The 13,738-nt window shown below is 39.0% G+C and overlaps 1 protein-coding gene across 4 annotated transcripts in view; it reads left to right on the top strand.

The window, feature by feature from the left end:
- Positions 1–491: 491 nt before the first annotated feature.
- The window catches only part of LOC141911129 (FERM, ARHGEF and pleckstrin domain-containing protein 2-like), a 119,701-nt gene continuing 106,454 nt past the window's right edge, over positions 492–13,738 (top strand). For all 4 annotated transcript variants that reach the window (XM_074802095.1, XM_074802094.1, XM_074802093.1 and 1 more), the window contains exon 1: positions 492–618. The gene's annotated coding sequence lies outside the window, so the exon portion shown is untranslated. The remainder of the gene's footprint in view (positions 619–13,738) is intronic.

The raw sequence follows: 13,738 nt of genomic DNA, 5'->3' as shown, positions 1-13,738 counted from the left end.
AATATAAATGCATTTAGTAGATATATTTAGTTTCGAAATAATACAAGTTTTTCAAATGTTTCAATTCAATTTAATTTTATTCATACTTTAATCAGAACATTGACTATGAACTCGAAACATTCAATATTGGGATAAGGGAACAAAACAATGAAGTTTCAAATCTTCATAACGGCAAGATATGAAATGAGAAACCGCATAAAACCCTCAAATTCCCACCGTACCGGTGAAATGAGATAGCAGTAGTTCGGAGCTGCCCATTATCGGGCTTTTCCTTTTTAAATTACTCCTCCTACTTATTACCCAAGTAATCTCGGCATGGAATACTAAAATGAAATAGATTTGTCACCTCCGATCCGAACAATAACGGGGTCATTTAAAAAAATCGACCCATTGGCTCGGATTACCCTAAAAACTGCACAGACTGAATTCATAGACGGTTTTTGGTGACTCCGAGGAGGGGGTGCGTCCGCCTCACCTGCCAGCGGCTGAATCGGTAGAAGAGATACTAGGCCTAACAGAAAATTCAGTCTGTATTCGATGTGGATTACGTCGGATTATCGGAATTTCGGATTAGCTGGTAAGGATACCGATGAATGATGGTCTAAAGTCGGACAATAGGTAAGTACAGTGCTAATTTTACGGGCTGTATTCAGGTTATTTCGTCGGTTATTTGAACAACTCTTGCCTGAAATTAGACCTCCATCATATTGGATTCATTCCCCTCAATCTGTCAAATTCTATTCCTAAGCCTGGTCGGTGTTGTGTTAGGTAATTCATTATTTCGTCATCCTAGGCCCTTCTTGATTTGGCTAATTAGGCTCCTTATAACTTTATAGGACATAATTTTCTGATGTTTATAAGCCCTGAAATATGGCTCAGTTCGCTAATCGCTCCGCGAAGTGTTGGTGGAATGAAATTGATTTAGGTTTTATTAGTTAGGGTGTTGGGTGAAATAAGGATGGCATAGAAGAAGAGTTTGGCTAAGCCTAGGAGGCCCCTAATAATTAGCCTAATTGGCCTAAGAAGTTTACCATTTCTGATAAGGCCTATTCAAATTGACCATTTTTATTAGGCCTACCACAATGAACTTGAAAAATGGAATGGCTCTTTTACTAACCTGAGTAGGCCTACTGCTCAAGCAGTAGTGGTAGTATAGGCTGGATCTGCTCGTGATTATTTAGCCTGTTGCTGGGATTGAAGGATCCAAGCTACTGCGCAAACTTCAATCAACGACGAGTCCCTGTGGCCTAGGCCTATACAAGTTAGACCTGGGCACTTAGGCTTATGGATTGGGCCTCAATATCCATCTGGTTTATGAAATATTGATATTAAAATCCATTCTTCGCATAGGCTTACATGTAGATGGATCTTAATATCCCAATCAGATGAAAATCTCAATTAGGCTAAACTGATCTGAAATCAATGGGTTTGACCGTATTTTTAGTAGGATGTACTAGAGTTAGATGTAATGCTATACAGATTGTTATTGTAATATGTGCTTGTCTTATGTTGATGAAAAAAAAACATGTAGTATATTGTATATAATACATGTGCTGTAAGCAAGTGATATGTGCTAAAAATGTTTCTTCTTGTAAATTATATAGGCCTAAGCCAAGTTGTTCTAGAAGCTAGTCGGGAAGTCAAGTAAATAGATACTCGTAGTCACACACACACACACACTCATCTTAAGCTATTAGATTCAAAAACCATCGGCTATGACTGGTTTGAATCTAAGCTTGGATTGAGTAACTGGCCCTGTTGCGCAGTAAACATTTGAATGCTTGTATTACCAGTGTAATAGGCCTAATTTATGGCCTAAGCTCATTTTAAAGTAGGTCCACTGTTGATGGAATTTTTATTCAGCACATATTTGAAAGCATTTTTGTTGTGATATGTATTGTTTTCTTAGTTGGAGGAAGTAGTACATACCTCGGGTATAGAGGCCTAGATACTATTTCATGTTTAGTTGGAGAAATGGTTTCTAATGCCAAGGTCGAATTCCGAATTGGCTGAGTGCGTCCTAGCATTAGACTAGTTGATGGTATACCGGCACTCACCAGAGGGCAAAACAAAACACTGGGTTATTCGAAATCAGTTCATTTTCGATGAAATTTGAACTTGATTTTTAGTCTTCCATGTATGAAAATTCTCAAACAGATCATCGGATAGATATAAGATCTGCTTTCTCACTCAGTACAGGGTATATATTTCACTGAAAGTCGATTTAATAATGAGAAAAGTCAATTGAGATCTAATAGAAATTTAGATGTGCGGTAACCGAGTGTCACTAGGGAAGGTGATGGAATCCTCGCTTGCAACAGTAAGCGTAGCCAGTACCCCATTATTGTCGCAACACCGATCCCAGGTTTCCTCGGGACGCGAGCGCGCGTGCTCGTTGGGATGTGGGCGCGCATGCTCGTCGTGTCTAGGTGTGATTTATGTTTCTAGTTGATGTCAGACGTTATAGCTCTCATCGTCGTTGTCACCGTGAAACGCGATGATGAAATCTCTCATTAATTGCTGATTAATCATACATTATTTCAGTGTTTATTACTACATGATTCTCGTCGCCTCATCGGATCATCCACCGCCACCACTGCTGCTGATGCTGCTGCTGCTGCTGTAAAACAAATCTACTCCATATCTGCTCGCTCTGAATGGGCCTATTAATGCAGTCTGAAAAAGGATCTCTCGCCGTTATCAAAACATTTTCAGTAAAAAAGCAAACATAGTTCGGTATTCGATTCGCGTCGATGCGGGTTCATTCTTCGTGTTGGTTGTTGCGACTTATGAAAAGTTGCTGGAAGATGAAACACGATTTGTTTGTTTAATCGGATGCAAATTTTGACGAATCACGCGAAATTAAAAACGAGGTGTTGATTTTTGATGCGGTTGCGTCTTTTAGAAATCAGGCCTTAAAGATGACCGAGTATTATTGTGATTTTTCTTTCTGTACAGTAAAATGATTCGGTTTGTAATGGCGTTCGATAACGATACACTTCTCCATTTCACCACTTTCCGGTTGTTAATTGCGTATTCCACTCGATGCTTCTCGACACGAAGGCGCGACGATGTCTCGCGACTCGCTTCGATCCCTACAACTCCTTCATTCCTAAAAAACTCTCTCTTAACGGAAAATGCTTGAAACTCCTTTAATTTTAGCAAAATGTCTGAAACTCCTTCAATTTTGAGATATAGGCTATAAGGTACCTTAGAAGTTTTATAGTAAGCTATGCCTAAATCAGTACGTTTAGAAACCGGGATATTTTTGTTATCCTGTTAGGCGGTGGCCGAATGACATATCTGCAGGGACCCTGTGTATTCAGGAATGACCAATCTACAGGAACCCTGTGAGGGATACTGACCCTGCTCGAGTGTTCGTGTTCTAAGTGAAAATGTACAGTGCGGTGCCAATTCATGAGTTGATTTCAAAGTTGACGGAACCGCGCGACAGAACATGTCGTCATCGACGATGATGGTCGTGTAGAATCCATCAGTTTTTAACGGTGACAGAATCGCTTGTGTTTGTACCGTTTGTTTAACAATCATTCCGTCACTAGCAGCAGCAGCAGCAGCAGCAGTAGCAGCAGCAGTAGCATCATTCAACTGTAATTGTTGCATGTTGTTGATGGGATTTTTGCGTGTAGGCCGGTGGTGATGAGCTGTCGTAGTCTGATGATGAGCTGTGTGCGTTATACAGGATACACTGACTGGCGTTGGTTCACTGTGAATGAACCGTGCATGTTCTCTAGCCCCGAGTACTGTTGATTATAATGTAATGATGATGAAGTGGTGGCTGCGATGACGATGGACCTCGATGATCATCGTAACTATTTTATGACGCGTGTATTATAAACTTTACATGGTTCGCTATGGTAATGTCGGTTAACCCTTCGCCCAACGCATACGGCACTTGAAAATACGGAAACTGGAGAATCATGCTTGCGAACATTTACTAGGGACACGGTTTCGGGAAACAATGTTTCCGAGATCAAACACGTTTGATTCTATGTTTCCTTGTGTAGTGTGTGCGTAATGACCATGATACTCATTCCGCTCCAGTGACAACTACATGACTACACACACAACACCTGCCGCAACAGTCCATCACAGATAATGTCATCAGTAATATGTACTCGAAGCTTGAGCATTGAACCTATTTAATCCAGCGGTATTTACACAGAATTACAATGCACATATATCAGCATTCTCGTTGTCACTAAAATATCGAGAACATTTTTATGATGTCGGCATCAAAGACCCTAATGACAAATATGTTTGATAATTTGAGGTGCACATTGGGTGAATTCTACACTGACCTACTTGTTGATAAACCGCTGTATCAGTCGTGTCATATGTAAAATCCAAGCGAGGACAAACAATCATCGCATCAGAAACATTGGATGCCTAAAAATCCAGTTCAAATTTTGTTATTGAAATCTTCCCATATTTTTTCCCTGAGTGTATTGTTTATATAGGATATTTCTTAGATGGGATGGGTCTTCAAATTTTAGGCTATAGGCCAAAATATCTTACTACACATTTTGACAACAGACTTTATGAAAAAACTTTGTGGATGGTATTGATAATTGGTACTTATTTACTTTGAATGGGCCTACACATTACCTGTTCTACGTTGGAGTTAGATAACTTAGGGTATGGAAAGTTTATAATCTAAGTATGGAGATTGAGATTGGGTAATCCGTAAGAATCCTGATAATAATTTCAGGAGTATTTCTATTTCGGATAGATCTGTATACCCAACAATAGTTAGGCTGTATGTATTAAAATGATAGTTTAGGGGTAGGTTAGCGAAACTAGAATTCAATTAACGACCCATCAACTGGCTGTCACACGGGTGTCATAACGTTGGATTCATACTATAACTATACATCGTACTAATTGACAGCATCAATCGTATTATCGATGATAGCATCGTGCACTTTACATCACTATCAACCAGACACACTCGACCATTTCAACAACGAGAGACACACGTGAAACCAGTGATTGAATTTTTATTGGCGTGGATAATCACCCTGGCTCCAGTTCCACAGTGGTGAGTTAGAGTTAACTCTGAGTGTTAAAGTTAGTTCATTTTTAATGAGTTATCTCCTAGGCAAATCTTAACTCAGAACTGTGGAACTGGACCCTGGTAATTTTGATAATGTCGTCTATCGAACCTGCATAGAGTAAACTCTCAGTTCAGCATTTGGCTTTAAAGCTCAGGTTGCATTATGATCCGTTTCGATCGTTGTAAGAAATAGAACATGTTCACCCCTTTGTACGACCAGACTTTCACATTCGGAGTCACAAAGACTCCAGACTTTACAATCTTAAGTACACTCGGAGTCACGAAGACTCCTGAAAAATTCGTGACTGGTTCCCGATTCCATATGATCCGATATTATGCGACCTGCGTTAGGCTTTAAGGCTCGCATTCTCTGGTTGGAATAGATTACGTCTAATGTCTCGGGTACTGTCCTGCCGGGAACATTAATCATTGGACAAATGACTCAAATCGCATGAATATTTCATAGTTTCGCTCTTACAACTTTGCATTAGCCTATAAACCATATTCTGCAGATATCTGCAGGGATACCACTTGACACTTGACCACGTTTTAACAATAATCTTAGTATTGTTCCTTTTTCCGATGTTTAGTTCGACTCTGCCCTGGTATGATATTCTGTCATCCTTTGTAAATTTTTTATTTAAGTGCAGGTGCAGATCGAGGGTTAATGTTAGATTGGAAGAAGATTTCTTGAAATAATTGCACTTCATGTGGGCTATCCTTGCATGTAGAAAAGAAAATTTTGCATTTTTATGATTGGTTAGCGGCTTTTTGAGACTAACAAAGCAATCCGAAAAGGCACTCGAAATTCTAGATCGTATTGGACGATACTGAGATTTAAAAAAATACAGGCCTGGATCTGCGTCCGAAGAGCTCGGTTTCAAAGTTAAATGAACCTTTAATACATCTCTAGGCTTTTTTCCCCAGTATGCTGGGTCGAACAGGATACATATCCTGTCATGCTAGCGTGCTCGTTAATGGGTAATGGGCTCAGAACCACGTGTGTAAATCGCTAAGTAGGCGGCTATATTGAACGATTTACCACTATTACTGTGCACGTATGTAGGTTTTCAGGATACCATGTGCGGCTCACAAGTGATAAAGATTTATATCACGGGCAATAAAAGATTATTTGGAAATAGCCTCGAGGAAAATTGTTACAAGTCCGGGCAAAAAAATTACTGATAAAGTTTAACAGATAGTTGTAACCGTCAGGCTGAAGGTACAAGGTTGTAGAATAATCCATTGTTCTGTTTCATCGAGTATTTCATCGAGTATGATATAGGCCTAATAGAATATTGGTTCAACTGAACAGGATTTTACTCGCAGAGCCCAGGCCTGTTCTGTATTCTATAAATCATTGCAGTATGCATGCTTTGAATTATAAGTTGTGGTCGATTCGATCTTAATGCACTGACTGGTCTTTTTCACATTCATTGTCCAGTTACATATAGATAGATCAACATTAGTGTTAATCATGCTTCATTTTATTATTTGTTTATCTCCTATTATGTATATACTTGATTTTACCGAATTTGTATCAGTTGCAAACAATGTTTCATTAATGTTTATGCTGAATAAAGATTGAATTGAATTGAATTGTCTGAATGAATGGTGTGTATGAGTGCACATTACTGAGGCGTGTTGACTGTTCAGAATGAATTTCTGTGTATATGAAAATATGATTATTTGTCCGATCTATTGAAGACTATTGTCAATAAGAAACAGTTACCTATTGCAGCAATGCATTCAAAACAGTTATTTATAACTACTCATATAGTTGTTTGGCCGAGCCTCGCTTGCCACTTAAACATAATACCGTTTCAGTGCGAGTGACCGTAAGTACTCGTTCCTTCCTCGACTGGGTTTGGTCGATAGCTCGTGTCAGATTGTTACCTGAATGGGGTACTGGCATTGTCTGAATGCACTCTGTTGCCACCTGGTAAATCTTCAATTACCTCAGTTGACTGCACGGAGTCCTCAATTCCCAGTGGTACATTAACTATGTTATGTAGAGCACACTCCTAATACAGTGCACAGTAACCACAGAAATCCCAGGCATAATTCATAACAAACCCCAGAAAATAATGAAAATTTACTGCTTTTTGCAATTTCCAAATGAAGCCAAGCTTCTACGACGGAAGTATGTGCTTCTGGTGCTTGCTACCGTCTGAGTCCTCGTTTGAATCCTCACCTGAATCCTCGCCTGAAAACACACATGTCGCTGTTGCATTTGAAGGGTTAATTTGTTGATTTCTAAGGGAATAGAAGGTTCTGAAATTCATCGATACATTATTCAAAGAGGAATTTTCTTCGTGAAAACGAAAGCAAAAATACATGGACGGTTTTCCATCAGCAGTTTATCATTAAAAATATTCCTTCCTTCCTTCATTGACAGACACTACTATAAAATTTGTAAAAGTAGGTTTCGATAAGAGCTGTTTACTGTCATTTATGTGTTCGTTGTTTGTTGCTATTTGGACTCGGTAAAAAAAAAGAAATTGGAAGTTTCTTAAGAAAAATGTTGGTGGCTCGAAGCCAACGTTTCGTACTACTGTATGCATATGTAATAAATATGGTTGTATTATGTTATATGTTACATTCTTACAGAGTGAAGTTGGTAATAACAGATAGAACAAAGAATCTAATGAGCTACTCGCCTTTCAAATACCATTTAATTAACCCTCATTTTAACCCTCTGAATTCACTATGGGTATTGGTAAAAACAAGAACAAATTTGTTATATATTTAATGATTTAGGATCGATGTATGAAAATTTTACGTTGTACAAACTCAAAAAATCTCATTCTAACTCTATATCTAATGCAATTTGACAAATTTTCGTTAAAAATCTGAATGAAAGTTAGGTAATTAGAATTGAAATACGATTAAAATTTGCTGTGATTGTAAGTGCTAGTTTTAAGTCGTGCCATCTGGCGCGATAGCTAATGACACAGTACCGCGTTGTATCAGGGACCTGTTGTTCCAAAATTGAAGATTGAAGAAAAATTGAAGAAAACTGCATTGTAACCAATATTTACGCAACTGGGCCCCTTGAAATTGTATTGATTGAACGTGGCAAACAATGCTCTTTATGGTAATTGGATGAGGATAGTATTCGGTTTATAGATATAGCTGCATTCACACTAGGATTTCAGTACGGTACTTAGCGTTCACACTAGGAAATTATTCGAGGCCTATTCGCGGCTTATTCAGTTCCGTACTGAAATACGCGGCTTATTAAGCGCGGAATGCGATTCCGCGCTGAAAACCCGATCTGAGTACGGCACGGAGCTGGCCGCGTATTTTCTGTAGTGTGAACGCAGATTCGGCGCTTAGCTACCAGCGTATTCACATCCTTAAACATTTAGCACCAATTACACTCCCCTCTATTGGCAAACTGGGTGACTACTATACTGGGCTTACTAAGTGCTGAATCACGACTCGTAGTGTGAACGTAAATGGCTGTATAAGCGCCGTATTCTGGTGAATTCAACACCAGCGAAGTACGGTACTTCGTGAGCTCCGAATCTAGTGTGAACGCGGCTAATGTCTGTCTGCAACTTTTTCATGTGTAATGATTAATTTTACTATGTATAGCTATGTTTCGAGTCGAACAAACAAATTATAGGTTTTATCATATGATCATCATATGTAACTCAAGGGCAAAATATCTGTTGGATATACACAACGCTTGCGCTTAGAATATTCATACTCGCTGTAACGGAATCTGGATAATTGCGCTCTATATGTCGTTGCTCGCAAATATTGGAAACATTTGCAGTTAAATAGTTAGGGATATAATCAGTGGTGTCGTGCAGACCGACACATGGTTCTAATGACATCATTTTTAATCTCTTTTGTTCCCAAATATTAGTCCAAATATCACCAAAAAGATATAACATTATCTTTCATTTATTGAAAGAAATGTCGATTCAAATATAATAGAAATGTTGTTGAAAATTTGAAGTGCGGTAACCGACTGTTACACATCTATGACAGTTGTATAAGCACTGGTCAAGTGGACTAGTTCTATTGGTCTTGTTTGTATGTATAGGACCCAGGTTCGATCCCCAGTGAGCGCACCTGCAATTTCATTGTCAAGTCAATACTGCTGGTAACAAACCTTGTGAACGCTCACTTGCCACAAGTGGAATCCCAGATTGCCGCAGTAGTTGATATCGTACATCGCGTAGTGACACCTGGTGGATCCTCACTCACCACAAATAGAATCATTGATTATCGTAGCTGCTATGAAGGTTGTCCATTGTAAAAAAAAAAACATTTTTCAAGGAATGATGGCAAGCAATGCTGTTTAAGCCTGCTGGCTAACCTTAACCCTAAGAGAAAGAAAGTCAATGAGATGCTATCATACTTTTTACAGTAGCATATGCCGGGTGAGGGCGGGTATTGTCAAGTGTTATTTTATTGCTATAGTGATTTCGAAGCTGAAAAATGCAAGCTGTCGACCTGTAAAATCTATTTAACCAGCACGGCCGATTGATTACTGATTTGAACCTGTTGCTGGTTTTTGTTCGTTATGTCGTTATTAAATTCGCCACAGCGTTAATCATCGCTACCAGTTAAATGTCGATTTGATTTATCTTTCAACTATTTCTCGAAAATCATTTCCATCCAGAGGATTTTTTGGATACAAGCAGGTTCGAGTTCAAGTGTAAAACCAACCATCAGTTTCAAAGCAGTTTCAATGGCCACTTCGTCGCCATTGTTATCCACATCAGATCATTGTTTTAGGGAGAAATCTATTTCGATATCTGATGAATTTCAGCTTTTCTGGGTTCCTAAAGTTCAAACCACCTCCATACTCCCTGTGGTAGACTACAGATCACTAGGTCCATGGTAGTTTTATAACACCGCGGGAGCTTGTACTTGTATCATATCATCAATTACAATTTGATGAAATGTAAAAATGCCATTATCTATTCAGCTGGTTATATATAAATTGTAGTTTATATGCATAATCACGGCGCTTGATGTCATAGCGTTTTTAACCTATATTTTTATTAACATATGGAAAGGTATCGTTGGACTGTGCATTATCAGTCGGTAGATCTACTGTCATATCAAACTCTACTGTCATATCAAACACGACTGCATTATCAGTCAGTCGATCTACTGTCATATCAACGCGACTGCACTATCAGTCTGTAGATCATATCAAAACATTTTCTATTTAGATATAATTTACAAATCATTGAATGACCGATGACTCAACCAACCACTCAATTCTTTCTACCCACACAGTCTTGGAGCGTCAAGGCTTCACCTGCGTCATTCAGATCTTTACCGGAGACATTTATCATAGAGGCTACCGGCAAGGCTACCGTGGCATTTGAAATACCACCTGAATTTGCTGGATTTCATCGGATTCCTGCAATGCTACTGTGGCAAGTGAGGATTCGGCAATAATCCATCAGGATCACTAGTTACACTGGGTTACAGCGCTTCAATTTCCAGCTATATTTCAATTAAATTCTAATCAACTTTTCTCATTAGTGGGCATATCATATATCGTGATTCAGATCAAGGTGCTTGATTTGCCTGATTTTTGGATTGGCTGACCCGAGATCGGAGATCCAGTATTCCTGGCGCTATCTCTGATGGGATAGCCGGTGTGCCCTATAAGAAATGAACTTTTGTTTACAAACCGAACTACAAACACCAGACATTTTACTTCAGATGTGAATAGGGAATGTCTAAAGGGGTGGCTCCACTTTGCATCAATTTGACTCAATGTTTGTCGTCAATTTTTTCAAAGATAGGTTGACAAATTCACAACGTTTTTACATGACCCGCTGCATATAGAAATGAAATGATGTTTTATACAATTCTCTCTCTATATATATACATATATATAAGTAAGAGGAGCGAGCTGCGTTCATTCATTAATGAAGTAATGAAAATCATTGATCATCGACAAAATGTCAGTCGAGATATTTATCAATATGTGAGTACGCGACATGTGTATTCTGGCGCTCCTCCGCGTAGAGATTTTGAAATTAGAAATTAATCGCTGTCCTCCGAGTTAGTACAGTTCTATCGGAGTCTGATACTAATATAGAATACTGTTCTATTAGACAAGCGCGCAGGACACATGACCTCATATGGTCAGTATAGATAATATGTGTGGCGTTCCGATCAGGTGATGGTTTAGCAACGCTATTTTCCGCTTACGAGTCGTTTCAGTAACTAGCTCGATATAGATGACGAAGACTACGATTTTTCAGTTGACGATAATATTTATTCCAGAGGCACTTGGTATGTGTCTGATATTTGATACAGACTCCAAGGCTGACTTCACGAAAGTGTCTGAGTGAATGTCAGAGTGAGTGTCGATTCTTCTGAATCTTACAAGTTATATACAATATTGGTTACAAAAAGAACAGAGAGACATGTGACAGGCAGGTGACAGGTACCAAATTGGTCATTGTTTAATACATTAGTGGGCATCTGTCTGAGCACGGATTAACGAATTACTAAACAAACAAATGGGCAGATACTTATAGCATGGATAAAATAATACGACTTAAGATACAATAATATCAAAGTAGAAAAGGCTTTGTTATAATGGTGCCAACCCAGATATGCACATGTATCTCGCTTTCTTTTTGGCTCACTGTTTGTTTATGTGGTCACTCATCTGGTGTTCCGCTCAGCCCTCTCTCTCATCTCAACCTGAAAATATGTCTGCCATATAATATGCGATTATGCATTATGTGAAATGGGAGACTAGCCAAGATCTGACCCCTTCCTTCTTCAACCACAACCTCTCTTGATCTCCCTCATGGGAGCATGATGCCTGTCTAACGATTAGCCGTTAAAGTGTAATGTAGCGAACTAGATGAATCTTGAATAATATGATGAACTAATTTTAACTCGGTTGAAAGTCAGATTTAAAACGCACAACTGTGCAACAGGATCATGATCTCTCTCCGTTTTTCTCCTCTCTCTCATCCCCCTCTCTCCCTCAACTCTCCCTTACCTCTTCCCTCTCCCTTTCCTCCTCTCTCCTCTCCTCTCTCATCACTGATGTTGTTGCCTATTTAATTTACCGCTGGAAGGAAACTAAATATACTGACAACGTTCTGAGTACCGTAATGAAACACGTCTGAAAGCATCGATAACAAGGTGTTTACGGGTACTCACTCAAGAGAGAGAGAGTCAGTGATTGGTTTACGTTTTGCTACTACCAATATTTCAGTTAGCGGGTGATAATTCTACCTCCAGCTCGGTATAGATCTCCTAGCTTGCCATTTTGGCGCCTTGTGGAAAAACTGTGCCAACAGCAACTGGTAGAAGTTGCTCCTGTTGGGCGGTTTTAGCGCTTGTCTATAAGTGACAACTGACAGATTTGATAACTACCTAGACTAAACTAGAACTTTCGACCGTATCAAGCAAAATGTTTAACCCTTTCAGTGCTGACTTATTAATACCCTATAGTGCTAGAGATAATTTGAAAATTTTGAATAATTCCACCCTAGTGTGTTGAATAACGGGAATAAACACTGTAGTGCGTCTACACGGCAACGCAGTGTATCGTTAGTTGCTGATTTTACTATGTTTGACAGGTGTTGCCATCTTTCAAGAGAGATAAAAACTAATTACTAATTACATCAATACACCGCAGTGCGGTGTACTAGCAAAATCCATCACTGATTTATACACCACACTGCGGTGTAGACGCACTGAAAGGGTTAATACCTGTGGATCCGGCGATATTTCTATCAAACGACACGTCAATTATTAATCAGTTTGATACAACTATGTCTGGTGAAGAGCGTGTGTGTTTGTTATCGTTTTCTGAAATGCCATTCAGACCTTGAAGTAATCATTACTCCGAGATCAGACTGACTTGCTTTCTACGTGCAGATGTGGTGGCTGACTGCGATCCTCTTCCTTACGCAGCGGTGACAGTGAAGAAGTCAACTCTTGTAGAACTGATTTTGATATATAGAATATTCTGACCGTGAATTGTACTGTTACAAATTGATACGTCCACAATACTGAGCACGTTGTATGAAAACTATTGTCAATCGGACAACGGAAGCTTGTGGATTGTTGAATTAAGTTTATACTGTGATAAGTTTGTACTGTTGTACCTTGATTTGAATATAAATTTAGAGATATAAGTAATCGTTGAGCGACCAAACTTTACTAGATACAAATCCATTCAATCGATAATATCTGAGCCGTTATTCATTTTCTCTTGTTTTACCGCATCCATTATAACCGTAACAAACCATTGAAATGTGTTTGTTCGCGTATAACAAGTTTGTTATTTTTAGAATTTAATGATCAACGTGAAATAGTCGAGATCGATACTGTATGCAATACAATTCTATTATTGTTCGACCTTAAGCGGGTAGATATTGATTAGTGGCTGCTGCGTCTTTCCCGCCGTAGTCTGGTGAAATGGGGGAAAGTTCTAAAACCTGGCTGTTTTTACTATGTATGACGTTGATTGCTGCTATATTTGTTAATCTGGTGATACTTTGAGTATCAAGCTGTGTTAGTCACTGGTTGGTAGGGTAGGGGGCGGTCGGTGTTACTGAGCTGGATCCTTTTTGTTGTGAGTGTTGCTCGATATCGTCAAACATGAGTTCGATATCGCTGATTGTCTCCGATTTCCTATGAGTTCCGGAT

The sequence above is a fragment of the Tubulanus polymorphus genome, chromosome 9 (assembly GCF_964204645.1).
Source record: "Tubulanus polymorphus chromosome 9, tnTubPoly1.2, whole genome shotgun sequence".
NCBI classification, from domain to species: domain Eukaryota; kingdom Metazoa; phylum Nemertea; class Palaeonemertea; order Tubulaniformes; family Tubulanidae; genus Tubulanus; species Tubulanus polymorphus.
Note: the sequence above shows the minus strand (reverse complement) of the source record. Positions and strands in the feature narration are given on the sequence as shown.